The sequence below is a fragment of the Rhipicephalus microplus genome, chromosome 1 (genome assembly GCF_043290135.1).
Source record: "Rhipicephalus microplus isolate Deutch F79 chromosome 1, USDA_Rmic, whole genome shotgun sequence".
NCBI classification, from domain to species: domain Eukaryota; kingdom Metazoa; phylum Arthropoda; class Arachnida; order Ixodida; family Ixodidae; genus Rhipicephalus; species Rhipicephalus microplus.
Window position 1 is genome coordinate 13,844,901 of NC_134700.1, and position 15,308 is coordinate 13,860,208.

Consider the following 15,308-nt stretch of genomic DNA (forward strand, 5'->3'; position numbering starts at 1 on the left):
TTGTTTTTCCGTGTTTTAACACAATAATATTGAGATCTAACAGACAGTAATGCCAAGGAATGTACAGGGGAAGTTATTAGAACCAATGGAATGTAAATAAGAAGAAGGAAAAGGGGATGAAAAAATAACCAGCCGTGGGCAGGAATCGAACCTACGACCTTCAAATAACACGTTCGATGCTCTAACCACTGAGCTACCACAGCGGCCTTCCCTCTATCCACTTTTTTGAGTTTATATGTGAATTTAGAAGTAGGAGTGACTGTCAGCGCCATCCATAAGCCAAACGACGAATGTGAAAACACTCTTATGCGCATGTTTGGCGTCACGTAGCACGTGAACTTATTATGAGCGGGCAGCTGATTAATTGTCCCTCTTATACAACCTAAACACACCAAGTCTGCTAGTACGAGACCCTCGTTCAATGAAATAGGGGAAAGAAGTGTATACCTAAGGGCTCATTTTTCCGGGTTTCAACACAATATTAAAGAGATCTAACAGACAGTCATGCCAAGGAATGTACAGGGGAAGTTATTAGAACCAATAAAAATGTAAATAAGAAGAAACAAATGTGGATGAAAAAATAACCAGCCGTGGGCAGGAATCGAACCTACGACCTTCGAATAACGCGTTCGATGCTCTAACCACTGATCTACCACAGCTGCCTTCCCTCCATCCACTTTTTTGAGTTTATATGTGAATTTGGAAGTAGGAGTGACAGTCAGCGCCATCTATAAGCCAAACGACAAATGTGAAAACACTCTTATGCGCATGTTTGGCGTCACGTAGCACGTGAACTTATTGTGAGCGGGCAGCTGATTAATTGTCCCTCTTATACAACCTAAATACACCAATTCTGCGAGAACGAGACCCTAGCTCAATGAAATAGGGGAAAGAAGTGTATACCTAAGGGCTCGTTTTTCCGTGTTTAACACAATAATAATGAGATCTAACAGACAGTCATGCCAAGGAATGTACAGGGGAAGTTATTAGAAGCAATGGAATGTAAATAAGAAGAAAGAAAAATGGATGAAAAAATAACCAGCCGCGGGCAGAAATCGAACCTACGACCTTCAAATAACGCGTTCGATGGTCTAACCACTGAGCTACCACAGCGGCCTTCCCTCCATCCACTTTTTTGAGTTCATATGTGAATTTGGAAGTTGGAGTGACAGTCAGCGCCATCTATAAGCCAAACAACGAATGTGAAAACACTCTTATGCGCATGTTTGGCGTCACGTAGCACGTGAACTTATTGTGAGCGGGCAGCTGATTAATTGTCCCTCTTATACAACCTAAACACACGAATTCTGCGAGTACGAGACCCACATTCAATGAAATAAGGGAAAGAAGTGTATACCTAGGGGCTTTGTTTTTCCATATTTTAACACAATATTATTGAGATCTAACAGACAGTAATGCCAAGGAATGTACAGGGGAAGTTATTAGAACCAATAGAATGTAAGTAAGAAGAAAGAAAAGTGGATGAAAAAATAACCAGCCGTGGGCAGGAATCAAACCTACGACCTTCAAATAACACGTTCGTTGCTCTAACCACTGAGCTACCACAGCGGCCTTCCCTCCATCCACTTTTTTGAGTTTATATGTGAATTCAGAAGAAGGAGTGACAGTCAGCACCATCTATAAGCACAACAACGATTGTGAAAACACTCTTATGCGCATGTTGCGTCACGTAGCACGTGAACTTATTATGAGTGGGCAGCTGATTAATTGTCCCTCTTATACAATCTAAAGACACCAAGTCTGCCAGTACGAGACCCTCGTTCAATTAAATAAGGGAAAAAAGTGTAAACCTAAGCGCTCGTTTTTCCGTGTTTTAACACAATAATAATGAGATCTAACAGACAGTAATGCCAAGGAATGTACAGGTGACGTTATTAGAACCAATGGAATGTAAACAAGAAGAAAGAAAAGTTGATGAAAAAATAACCAGCCGTGGGCAGGAATCGAACCTACGACCTTCAAATAACACGTTTGATGCTCTACCCACTGAGCTACCACAGCGGCCTTCCTTCCATCCACTTTTTTGAGTTTATATGTGAGTTCAGAAGAAGGAGTGACAGTCAGCACCATCTATAAGCAAAACGACGATGGTGAAAACACTCTTTTCGCAAGTTTGGCGTCACGTAGCACGTGAACTTATTATGAGCGGGCAGCTGAATTACTGTCCCTCTTATACAACCTAAACACACCAAGTCTGCCAGTACGAGACCCTAGCTCAATGAAATAGGGGAAAGAATTGTATACCTAAGGGCTCGTTTTTTCGTGTTTTAACACAATATAATGAGATCTAACAGACAGTCATGCCAAGAAACGTACAGGGGAAGTTATTAGAACCAATGGAATGTAACTAAGAAGAAAGAAAAGTGGATGAAAAAATAACAAGCCGTGGACAGAAATCGAACCTACGACCTTCAAATAACGCGTTCGATGGTCTAATCACTGAGATACCACAGCGGCCTTCCCTCCATCCACTTTTTTGAGTTTATATGTGAATTTGGAAGTAGGAGTGACAATCAGCGCAATCTATAAGCCAAACGACGAATGTGAAAACACTCTTATGCGCATTTTTGGTGTCACGTAGCACGTAAACTTATTGTGAGTGGGCAGCTGATTAATTGTCCCTCTTACACAACCTAAACACACCAATTCTGCGAGTACGAGACCCTCATTCAATGAAATAAGGGTAAGAAGTGTATACCTAGGGGCTTTGTTTTTCCGTGTTTTAACACAATAATATTGAGATCTAACAGACAGTAATGCCAAGGAATGTACAGGGGAAGTTATTAGAACCAATGGAATGTAAATAAGAAGAAGGAAAAGTGGATGAAAAAATAACCAGCCGTGGGCAGGAATCGAACCTACGACCTTCGAATAACGCGTTCGATGCTCTAACCACTGATCTACCACAGCTGCCTTCCCTCCATCCACTTTTTTGAGTTTATATGTGAATTTGGAAGTAGGAGTGACAGTCAGCGCCATTTATAAGCCAAACGACGAATGTGAAAACACTCTTATGCGCATGTTTGGCGTCACGTAGCACGTAAACTTATTGTGAGCGGGCAGCTGATTAATTGTCCCTCTTATACAACCTAAACACACCAATTCTGCGAGAACGAGACCCTCATTCAATGAAATAAGGGAAAGAAGTGTTTACCTAGGGGCTTTGTTTTTCCGTGTTTTAACACAATAATATTGAGATCTAACAGACAGTAATGCCAAGGAATGTACAGGGGAAGTTATTAGAACCAATGGAATGTAAATAAGAAGAAGGAAAAGTGGATGAAAAAAATAACCAGCCGTGGTCAGGAATCGAACCTACGACCTTCAAATAACACGTTCGATGCTCTAACCACTGAGCTACCACAGCGGCCTTCCCTCCATCCACTTTTCTGAGTTTATATGTGAATTCAGAAGAAGGAGTGACAGTCAGCACCATCTACAAGCAAAACGACGATGGTGAAAACACTCTTATGCGCATGTTTGGCGTCCCGTAGCACGTGAACTTATTATGAGCGGGCAGCTGATTAATTGTCCCTCTTATACAACCTAAACACACCAATTCTGCGAGTACGAGACCCTCGTTCATATAAATAAGGGAAAGAAATGTATACCTAAGGGCTCGTTTTTGCGTGTTTTAACACAATATTAATGAGATCTAACAGACAGTAATGCCAAGGAATGTGCAGGGGAAGTTATTAGAACCAATGGAATGTAAATAAGAAGAAAGAAAAGTGGATGAAAGAGTAACGAGCCGTGGGCAGGAATCGAACATACGACCTTCAAATAACGCGTTCGATGCTCTAACCACTGAGCTACCACAGCGGCCTTCCTTCCCTCCACTTTTTTGAGTTTATATGTGAACTTAGAAGAAGGAGTGACAGTCAGCGCCATCTATAAGCCAAACGACGAATGTGAAAACACTCCTATGCGCATGTTTGGCGTCACGTAGCACGTGAACCTATTATGAGCGAGCAGCTGATTAATTGTCCCTCTTATACAACCTAAACACACCAAGTCTGCCAGTACGAGACACTCGTTCAATGAAATAAGGGAAAGAAGTGTATACCTAAGGGCTCGTTTTTCCGTGTTTTAACACAATATTAATGAGATCTAACAGACAGTAATGCCAAGGAATGTACAGGGGAAGTTATTAGAACCAATGGAATGTAAATAAGAAGAATGAAAAGTGGATGAAAAAATAACCAGCCGCGGGCAGGAATCAAACCTACGACCTTCAAATAACACGTTCGATGCTCTAACCACTGAGCTACCACAGCGGCCTTCCCTTCATCCACTTTTTTTAGTTTATATGTGAATTCAGAAGAAGGAGTGACAGTCAGCACCATCTATAAGCAAAACAACGATTGTGAAAACACTCTTATGCGCATGTTTGGCGTCACGTAGCACGTGAACTTATTATGAGCGGGCAGCTGATTAATTGTCCCTCTTATACAACCTAAAGACACCAAGTCTGCCAGTACGAGACCCTCGTTCAATGAAATAAGGGAAAAAAGTGTATACCTAAGCGCTCGTTTTTCCGTGTTTTAACACAATAATAATGAGATCTAACAGACAGTAATGCCAAGCAATGTACAGGGGAAGTTATTTGAACCAATGGAATGTAAATAAGAAGAAAGAAAAGTGGATGAAAAAATAACCAGCCGTGGGCGGAATCGAACCTACGACCTTCGAATAACGCGTTCGATGCTCTAACCACTGATCTACCACAGCTGCCTTTTCTCCATCCACTTTTATGAGTTTATATGTGAATTTGGAAGTAGGAGTGACAGTCAGCGCCATCTATAAGCCAAACGACGAATGTGAAAACACACTTATGCACATGTTTGGCGTCACGTAGCACGTGAACTTATTATGAGCGGGCAGCTGAATAATTGTCCCTCTCATACAACCTAAACACACCAAGTCTGCCATTACGAGACCCTAGCTCAATGAAATAGGGGAAAGAAGTGTAAACCTAAGGGCTCGTTTTTTCGTGTTTTAACACAATAATAATGAGATCTAACAGACAGTAATGCCAAGGAATGTACAGGGGAAGTTATCAGAACCAATGGAATGTAAATAAGAAGAAAGAAAAGTGGATGAAAAAATAACCAACCGTGGGCAGGAATCGAACCTACGACCTTCGAATAACGTGTTCGATGCTCTAACCACTGATCTACCACAGCTGCCTTCCCGCCATCCACTTTTTTGAGTTTATATGTGAACTCAGAAGAAGGAGTGACAGTCAGCGCCATCTATAAGCCAAACGACAAATGTGAAAACACTCCTATGCGCATGTTTGGCGTCACGTAGCACGTGAACTTATTCTGAGCGGGCAGCTGACTAATTGTTCCTCTTATACAACCTAAACACACCACTTGTGCGAGTACGAGACCCTCGTTCATTGAAATAAGGGAAAGAAGTGTATACTTAAGGGCTCGTTTTTCCGTGTTTTAACACAATATTAATGAGATCTAACAGACAGTAATGCCAAGGAATGTACAGGGGAAGTTAATAGAACCAATGGAATGTAAATAAGAAGAAAGAAAAGTGGATGAAAAAATAACCAGCCGTGGGCAGGAATCGAACCTATGACCTTCGAATAACGCGTTCGATGCTCTAACCACTGATCTACCACAGCTGCCTTCCCTCCACCCACTTTTATGAGTTTATATGAGAATTTACAAGTAGGAGTGACAGTCAGTTCCATCTATAAGCCAAACGACGAATGTGAAAACACACTTATGCATATGTTTGGCATCACGTAGCACGTGAACTTATTATGAGCGGGCAGCTGATTAATTGTCCCTCTTATACAACCTAAACACACCAAGTCTGCCAGTACGAGACCCTAGCTCAATGAAATAGAGGAAAGATGTGTATACCTAAGGGCTCGTTTTTCCGTGTTTAACACAATATTAATGAGATCTAACAGACAGTCATGCCAAGGAATGTACAGGGGAAGTTATTAGAACCAATGGAATGTAAATAAGAAGAAAGAAAAGTGGATGAAAAATAACCAGCCGTGGGCAGAAATCAAACCTATGACCTTCAAATAACACGTTCGATGCTCTAACCACTGAGCTACCACAGCGGCCTTCCCTCCATCCACTTTTTTGAGTTTATATGTGAATTCAGAAGAAGGAGTGACAGTCAGCACCATCTATAAGCAAAACAACGATTGTGAAAACACTCTTATGCGCATGTTTGGCGTCACGTAGCACGTGAACCTATTATGAGCGGGCAGCTGATTAATTGTCCCTCTTATACAACCTAAAGACACCAAGTCTGCCAGTACGAGACCCTCGTTCAATGAAATAAGGGAAAAAAGTGTATACCTAAGCGCTCGTTTTTCGGTGTTTTAACACAATAATAATGAGATCTAACAGACAGTAATGCCAAGGAATGCACAGGGGAAGTTATTAGAACCAATGGAATGTAAATAAGAAGAAAGAAAAGTGGATGAAAAAATAACCAGCCGTGGGCAGGAATCGAACCTACGACCTTCAAATAACACGTTCGATGCTCTAACCACTGAGCTACCACAGCGGCCTTCCCTCCATCCACTTTTCTGAGTTTATATGTGAATTCAGAAGAAGGAGTGACAGTCAGCACCATCTATAAGCAAAACGACGATGGTGAAAACACTCTTATGCGCATGTTTGGCGTCCCGTAGCACGTGAACTTATTATGAGCGGGCAGCTGATTAATTGTCCCTTTTATACAACCTAAACACACCAAGTCTGCCAGTACGAGACCGTCGTTCAATGAAATAAGGGAAAGAAGTGTATACTTTAGGGCTCGTTTTTGCATGTTTTAACACAATATAATGAGATCTAACAGACAGTAATGCCAAGGAATGTACAGGGGAAGTTATTAGAACCAATGGAATGTAAATAAGAAGAAAGAAAAGTGGATGAAAGAGTAACGAGCCGTGGGCAGGAATCGAATATACGACCTTCAAATAACGCGTTCGATGCTTTAACCACTGAGCTACCACAGCGGCCTTCCTTCCATCCACTTTTATGAGTTTATATGTGAATTCAGAAGAAGGAGTGACAGTCAGCACCATCTATAAGCAAAACAACGATTGTGAAAACACTCTTATGCGCATGTTTGGCGTCACGTAGCACGTGAACCTATTATGAGCGGGCAGCTGATTAATTGTCCCTCTTATACAACCTAAAGACACCAAGTCTGCCAGTACGAGACCCTCGTTCAATGAAATAAGGGAAAGAAGTGTATACCTTAGGGCTCGTTTTTGCGTGTTTTTCCACAATAATAATGAGATCTAACAGACAGTAATGCCAAGGAATGTACAGGGGAAGTTATTAGAACCAATGGAATGTAAATAAGAAGAAAGAAAAGTGGATGAAAGAGTAACGAGCCGTGGGCAGGAATCGAACATACGACCTTCAAATAACGCGTTCGATGCTTTAACCACTGAGCTACCACAGCGGCCTTCCTTCCATCCACTTTTATGAGTTTATATGTGAACTTAGAAGAAGGAGTGACAGTCAGCGCCATCTATAAGCCAAACGACGAATGTGAAAACACTCTTATGCGCATGTTTGGCGTCACGTAGCACGTGAACTTATTATGAGCGGGCAGCTGACTAATTGTCTCTCTTATACAACCTAAACACACCAATTCTGCCAGTACGAGACCCTCGTTCAATGAAATAAGGGAAAAAAGTGTAAACCTAAGCGCTCGTTTTTCCGTGTTTTAACACAATAATAATGAGATCTAACAGACAGTAATGCCAAGGAATGTACAGGGGAAGTTATTAGAACCAATGGAATGTAAATAAGAAGAAAGAAAAGTGGATGAAAAAATAACCAGCCGTGGGCAGGAATCGAACCTACGACCTTCAAATAACACGTTCGATGCTCTAACCACTATTCTACCACAGCTGCCTTCCCTCCATCCTCTTTTTTGAGTTTATATGTGAATTTGGAAGTAGGACTGACAGTCAGCGCCATCTATAAGCCAAACGACAAATGTGAAAACACTCTTATGCGCATGTTTGGCGTCACGTAGCACGTGAACTTATTGTGAGCGGGCAGCTGATTAATTGTCCCTCTTATACAACCTAAACACACCAATTCTGCGAGAACGAGACCCTAGCTCAATGAAATAGGGGAAAGAAGTCTATACCTAAGGGCTCGTTTTTCCGTGTTTAACACAATAATAATGAGATCTAACAGACAGTCATGCCAAGGAATGTACAGGGGAAGTTATTAGAAGCAATGGAATGTAAAAACGAAGAAAGAAAAATGGATGAAAACATAACCAGCCGCGGGCAGAAATCGAACCTACGACCTTCAAATAACGCGTTCGATGGTCTAACCACTGAGCTACCACAGCGGCCTTCCCTCCATCCACTTTTTTGAGTTCATATGTGAATTTGGAAGTTGGAGTGACAGTCAGCGCCATCTATAAGCCAAACGACGAATGTGAAAACACTCTTATGCGCATGTTTGGCGTCACGTAGCACGTGAACTTATTGTGAGCGGGCAGCTGATTAATTGTCCCTCTTATACAACCTAAACACACGAATTCTGCGAGTACGAGACCCTCGTTCAATTAAATAAGGGAAAAAAGTGTAAACCTAAGCGCTCGTTTTTCCGTGTTTTAACACAATAATAATGAGATCTAACAGACAGTAATGCCAAGGAATGTACAGGTGAAGTTATTAGAACCAATGGAATGTAAACAAGAAGAAAGAAAAGTTGATGAAAAAATAACCAGCCGTGGGCAGGAATCGAACCTACGACCTTCAAATAACACGTTTGATGCTCTAACCACTGGGCTACCACAGCGGCCTTCCCTCCATCCACTTTTTTGAGTTCATATGTGAATTCAGAAGAAGGAGTGACAGTCAGCACCATCTATACCCAAAACGACGATGGTGAAAACACTCTTATGCGCATGTTTGGCGTCACGTGGCACGTGAACTTATTATGAGCGGGCAGCTGAATTATTGTCCCTCTTATACAACCTAAACACACCAAGTCTGCCAGTACGAGACCCTAGCTCAATGAAATAGGGGAAAGAATTGTATACCTAAGGGCTCGTTTTTTCGTGTTTTAACACAATATTAATGAGATCTAACAGACAGTCATGCCAAGAAACGTACAGGGGAAGTTATTAGAACCAATGGAATGTAACTAAGAAGAAAGAAAAGTGGATGAAAAAATAACAAGCCGTGGACAGAAATCGAACCTACGACCTTCAAATAACGCGTTCGATGGTCTAATCACTGAGATACCACAGCGGCCTTCCCTCCATCCACTTTTTTGAGTTTATATGTGAATTTGGAAGTAGGAGTGACAGTCAGCGCAATCTATAAGCCAAACGACGAATGTGAAAACACTCTTATGCGCATGTTTGGTGTCACGTAGCACGTAAACTTATTGTGAGTGGGCAGCTGATTAATTGTCCCTCTTACACAACCTAAACACACCAATTCTGCGAGTACGAGACCCTCATTCAATGAAATAAGGGAAAGAAGTGTATACCTAGGGGCTTTGTTTTTCCGTGTTTTAACACAATAATATTGAGATCTAACAGACAGTAATGCCAAGGAATGTACAGGGGAAGTTATTAGAACCAATGGAATGTAAATAAGAAGAAGGAAAAGTGGATGAAAAAATAACCAGCCGTGGGCAGGAATCGAACCTACGACCTTCGAATAACGCGTTCGATGCTCTAACCACTGATCTACCACAGCTGCCTTCCCTCCATCCACTTTTTTGAGTTTATATGTGAATTTGGAAGTAGGAGTGACAGTCAGCGCCATCTATAAACCAAACGACGAATGTGAAAACACTCTTATGCGCATGTTTGGCGTCACGTAGCACGTAAACTTATTGTGAGCGGGCAGCTGATAAATTGTCCCTCTTATACAACCTAAACACACCAATTCTGCGAGAACGAGACCCTCATTCAATGAAATAAGGGAAAGAAGTGTATACCTAGGGGCTTTGTTTTTCCGTGTTTTAACACAATAATATTGAGATCTAACAGACAGTAATGCCAAGGAATGTACAGGGGAAGTTATTAGAACCAATGGAATGTAAATAAGAAGAAGGAAAAGTGGATGAAAAAAATAACCAGCCGTGGTCAGGAATCGAACCTACGACCTTCAAATAACACGTTCGATGCTCTAACCACTGAGCTACCACAGCGGCCTTCCCTCCATCCACTTTTTTGAGTTTATATGTGAATTCAGAAGAAGGAGTGACAGTCAGCACCATCTACAAGCAAAACGACGATGGTGAAAACACTCTTATGCGCATGTTTGGCGTCCCGTAGCACGTGAACTTATTATGAGCGGGCAGCTGATTAATTGTCCCTCTTATACAACCTAAACACACCAATTCTGCGAGTACGAGACCCTCGTTCATATAAATAAGGGAAAGAAATGTATACCTAAGGGCTCGTTTTTGCGTGTTTTAACACAATATTAATGAGATCTTACAGACAGTAATGCCAAGGAATGTGCAGGGGAAGTTATTAGAACCAATGGAATGTAAATAAGAAGAAAGAAAGTGGATGAAAGAGTAACGAGCCGTGGGCAGGAATCGAACATACGACCTTCAAATAACGCGTTCGATGCTCTAACCACTGAGCTACCACAGCGGCCTTCCTTCCCTCCACTTTTTTGAGTTTATATGTGAACTTAGAAGAAGGAGTGACAGTCAGCGCCATCTATAAGCCAAACGACGAATGTGAAAACACTCCTATGCGCATGTTTGGCGTCACGTAGCACGTGAACCTATTATGAGCGAGCAGCTGATTAATTGTCCCTCTTATACAACCTAAACACACCAAGTCTGCCAGAACGAGACCGTCGTTCAATGAAATAAGGGAAAGAAGTGTATACTTTAGGGCTCGTTTTTGCATGTTTTAACACAATATAATGAGATCTAACAGACAGTAATGCCAAGGAATGTACAGGGGAAGTTATTAGAACCAATGGAATGTAAATGAGAAGAAAGAAAAGTGGATGAAAGAGTAACGAGCCGTGGGCAGGAATCGAATATACGACCTTCAAATAACGCGTTCGATGCTTTAACCACTGAGCTACCACAGCGGCCTTCCTTCCATCCACTTTTTTGAGTTTATATGTGAACTTAGAAGAAGAAGTGACAGTCAGCGCCATCTATAAGCCAAACGACGAATGTGAAAACACTCTTATGCGCATGTTTGGCGTCACGTAGCACGTGAACTTATTATGAGCGGGGAGCTGACTAATTGTCCCTCTTATACAACCTAAACACACCAAATCTGCCAGTACGAGACACTCGTTCAATGAAATAAGGGAAAGAAGTGTATACCTAAGGGCTCGTTTTTCCGTGTTTTAACACAATATTAATGAGATCTAACAGACAGTAATGCCAAGGAATGTACAGGGGAAGTTATTAGAACCAATGGAATGTAAATAAGAATGAAAAGTGGATGAAAAAATAACCAGCCGCGGGCAGGAATCAAACCTACGACCTTCAAATAACACGTTCGATGCTCTAACCACTGAGCTACCACAGCGGCCTTCCCTCCATCCACATTTTTAGTTTATATGTGAATTCAGAAGAAGGGGTGACAGTCAGCACCATCTATAAGAAAAACAACGATTGTGAAAACACTCTTATGCGCATGTTTGGCGTCACGTAGCACGTGAACTTATTATGAGCGGGCAGCTGATTAATTGTCCCTCTTATACAACCTAAAGACACCAAGTCTGCCAGTACGAGACCCTCGTTCAATGAAATAAGGGAAAAAAGTGTATACCTAAGCGCTCGTTTTTCCGTGTTGTAACACAATAATAATGAGATCTAACAGACAGTAATGCCAAGGAATGTACAGGGGAAGTTATTTGAACCAATGGAATGTAAATAAGAAGAAAGAAAAGTGGATGAAAAAATAACCAGCCGTGGACGGAATCGAACCTACGACCTTCGAATAACGCGTTCGATGCTCTAACCACTGATCTACCACAGCTGCCTTCCCTCCATCCACTTTTATGAGTTCATATGTGAATTGAGAAGTAGGAGTGACAGTCAGCGCCATCTATAAGCCAAACGACGAATGTGAAAACACTCCTATGCGCATGTTTGGCGTCACGTAGCACGTGAACTTATTCTGAGCGGGCAGCTGACTAATTGTTCCTCTTATACAACCTAAAGACACCACTTCTGCGAGTACGAGACCCTCGTTCATTGAAATAAGGGAAAGAAGTGTATACCTAAGGGCTCGTTTTTGCGTGTTTTAACACAATATTAATGAGATCTAACCGACAGTAATGCCAAGGAATGTGCAGGGGAAGTTATTAGAACCAATGGAGTGTAAATAAGAAGAAAGAAAAGTGGATGAAAGAGTAACGAGCCGTGGGCAGGAATCGAACATACGACGTTCAAATAACGCGTTCGATGCTCTAACCACTGAGCTACCACAGCGGCCTTCCTTCCATCCACTTTTTTGAGCTTATATGTGAACTTAAAAGAAGGAGTGACAGTCAGCGCCATCTATAAACCAAACGACGAATGTGAAAACACTCCTATGCGCATGTTTGGCGTCACGTAGCACGTGAACTTATTATGAGCGAGCAGCTGATTAATTGTCCCTCTTATACAACCTAAACACACCAAGTCTGCCAGTACGAGACCGTCGTTCAATGAAATAAGGAAAAGAAGTGTATACCTAAGGGCTCGTTTTTGCGTGTTTTAACACAATATTAATGAGATCTAACAGACAGTAATGCCAAGGAATGTACAGAGGAAGTTATTAGAACCAATGGAATGTAAATAAGAAGAAAGAAAAGTGGATGAAAGAGTAACGAGCCGTGGGCAGGAATCGAACATACGACCTTCAAATAACGCGTTCGATGCTTTAACCACTGAGCTACCACAGCGGCCTTCCTTCCATCCACTTTTTTGAGTTTATATGTGAACTTAGAAGAAGGAGTGACAGTCAGCGCCATCTATAAGCCAAACGACGAATGTGAAAACACTCTTATGCGCATGTTTGGCGTCACATAGCACGTGAACTTATTATAAGCGGGCAGCTGATTAATTGTCCCTCTTATACAACCTAAACACACCAATTCTGCCGGTACGTGACACTCGTTCAATGAAATAAGGGAAAGAAGTGTATACCTAAGGGCTCGTTTTTCCGTGTTTTAACACAATAATAATGAGATCTAACAGACAGTAATGCCAAGGAATGTACAGGGGAAGTTATTAGAACCAATGGAATGTAAATAAGAAGAAAGAAAAGTGGATGAAAAAATAACCAGCCGTGGGCAGGAATCGAACTTATGACCTTCGAATAACGCGTTCGATGCTCTAACCACTGATCTACCACAGCTGCCTTCCCTCCACCCACTTTTATGAGTTTATATGAGAATTTAGAAGTAGGAGTGACAGTCAGTTCCATCTATAAGCCAAACGACGAATGTGAAAACACACTTATGCATATGTTTGGCATCACGTAGCACGTGAACTTATTATGAGCGGGCAGCTGATTAATTGTCCCTCTTATACAACCTAAACACACCAAGTCTGCCAGTACGAGACCCTAGCTCAATGAAATAGAGGAAAGAAGTGTATACCTAAGGGCTCGTTTTTCCGTGTTTAACACAATATTAATGAGATCTAACAGACAGTCATGCCAAGGAATGTACAGGGGAAGTTATTAGAACCAATGGAATGTAAATAAGAAGAAAGAAAAGTGGATGAAAAAATAACCAGCCGTGGGCAGAAATCGAACCTACGACCTTCAAATAACGCGTTCGATGGTCTAACCACTGAGCTACCACAGCGGCCTTCTTCCATCCACTTTTTTGAGTTTATATGTGAATTTGGAAGTAGGAGTGACAGTCAGCGCCATCTATAAGCCAAACGACGATTGTGAAAACACTCTTATGCGCATGTTTGGCGTCACGTAGCACGTGAACTTATTATGAGCGGGCAGCTGATTAATTGTCCCTCTTATACAACCTAAACACACCAATTCTGCCAGTACGAGACACTCGTTCAATGAAATAAGGGAAAGAAGTGTATACCTAGGGGCTTTGTTTTTCCGTATTTTAACACAATATTATTGAGATCTAACAGACAGTAATGCCAAGAAATGTACAGGGGAAGTTATTAGAACCAATGGAATGTAAATAAGAAGAAAGAAAAGTGGATGAAAAAATAACCAGCCGTGGGCAGGAATCAAACCTACGACCTTCAAATAACACGTTCGATGCTCTAACCACTGAGCTACCACAGCGGCCTTCCCTCCATCCACTTTTTTGAGTTTATATGTGAATTCAGAAGAAGGAGTGACAGTCAGCACCATCTATAAGCAAAACAACGATTGTGAAAACACTCTTATGCGCATGTTTGGCGTCACGTAGCACGTGAACTTATTATGAGCGGGCAGCTGATTAATTGTCCCTCTTATACAACCTAAAGACACCAAGTCTGCCAGTACGAGACCCTCGTTCAATGAAATAAGGGAAAAAAGTGTATACCTAAGCGCTCGTTTTTCCGTGTTTTAACACAATAATAATGAGATATAACAGACAGTAATGCCAAGGAATGCACAGGGGAAGTTATTAGAACCAATGGAATGTAAATAAGAAGAAAGAAAAGTGGATGAAAAAATAACCAGCCGTGGGCAGGAATCGAACCTACGACCTTCAAATAACACGTTCGATGCTCTAACCACTGAGCTACCACAGCGCCCTTCCCTCCATCCACTTTTCTGAGTTTATATGTGAATTCAGAAGAAGGAGTGACAGTCAGCACCATCTATAAGCAAAACGACGATGGTGAAAACACTCTTATGCGCATGTTTGGCGTCACGTAGCACGTGAACCTATTATGAGCGAGCAGCTGATTAATTGTCCCTCTTATACAACCTAAACACACCGAGTCTGCCAGTACGAGACCGTCGTTCAATGAAATAAGGGAAAGAAGTATATACCTTAGGGCTCGTTTTTGCGTGTTTTTCCACAATAATAATGAGATCTAACAGACAGTAATGCCAAGGAATGTACAGGGGAAGTTATTAGAACCAATGGAATGTAAATAAGAAGAAAGAAAAGTGGATGAAAGAGTAACGAGCCGTGGGCAGGAATCGAACATACGACCTTCAAATAACGCGTTCGATGCTTTAACCACTGAGCTACCACAGCGGCCTTCCTTCCATCCACTTTTTTGAGTTTATATGTGAATTTAGAAGTAGGAGTGACTGTCAGCGCCATCCATAAGCCAAACGACGAATGTGAAAACACT

General features: G+C 41.7%; 5 non-coding genes across 5 annotated transcripts; all 5 read right to left on the reverse strand.

Annotated features, from left to right (window-relative positions):
- Nucleotides 1-130: 130 nt before the first annotated feature.
- TRNAT-UGU (transfer RNA threonine (anticodon UGU)) lies at nt 131-203 on the reverse strand. Its single transcript has one exon. It is a non-coding gene; the product is annotated as a tRNA-Thr (tRNA).
- Nucleotides 204-1,949: 1,746 nt separating this feature from the next.
- TRNAT-UGU (transfer RNA threonine (anticodon UGU)) lies at nt 1,950-2,022 on the reverse strand. The gene has a single exon. It is a non-coding gene; the product is annotated as a tRNA-Thr (tRNA).
- Nucleotides 2,023-6,497: 4,475 nt separating this feature from the next.
- TRNAT-UGU (transfer RNA threonine (anticodon UGU)) lies at nt 6,498-6,570 on the reverse strand. The gene has a single exon. It is a non-coding gene; the product is annotated as a tRNA-Thr (tRNA).
- Nucleotides 6,571-8,770: 2,200 nt separating this feature from the next.
- On the reverse strand, nt 8,771-8,843 carry TRNAT-UGU (transfer RNA threonine (anticodon UGU)). Its single transcript has one exon. It is a non-coding gene; the product is annotated as a tRNA-Thr (tRNA).
- A 5,837-nt stretch (nt 8,844-14,680) lies between these two features.
- Nucleotides 14,681-14,753, reverse strand: TRNAT-UGU (transfer RNA threonine (anticodon UGU)). The gene has a single exon. It is a non-coding gene; the product is annotated as a tRNA-Thr (tRNA).
- Between the last annotated feature and the right edge of the window lie 555 nt (nt 14,754-15,308).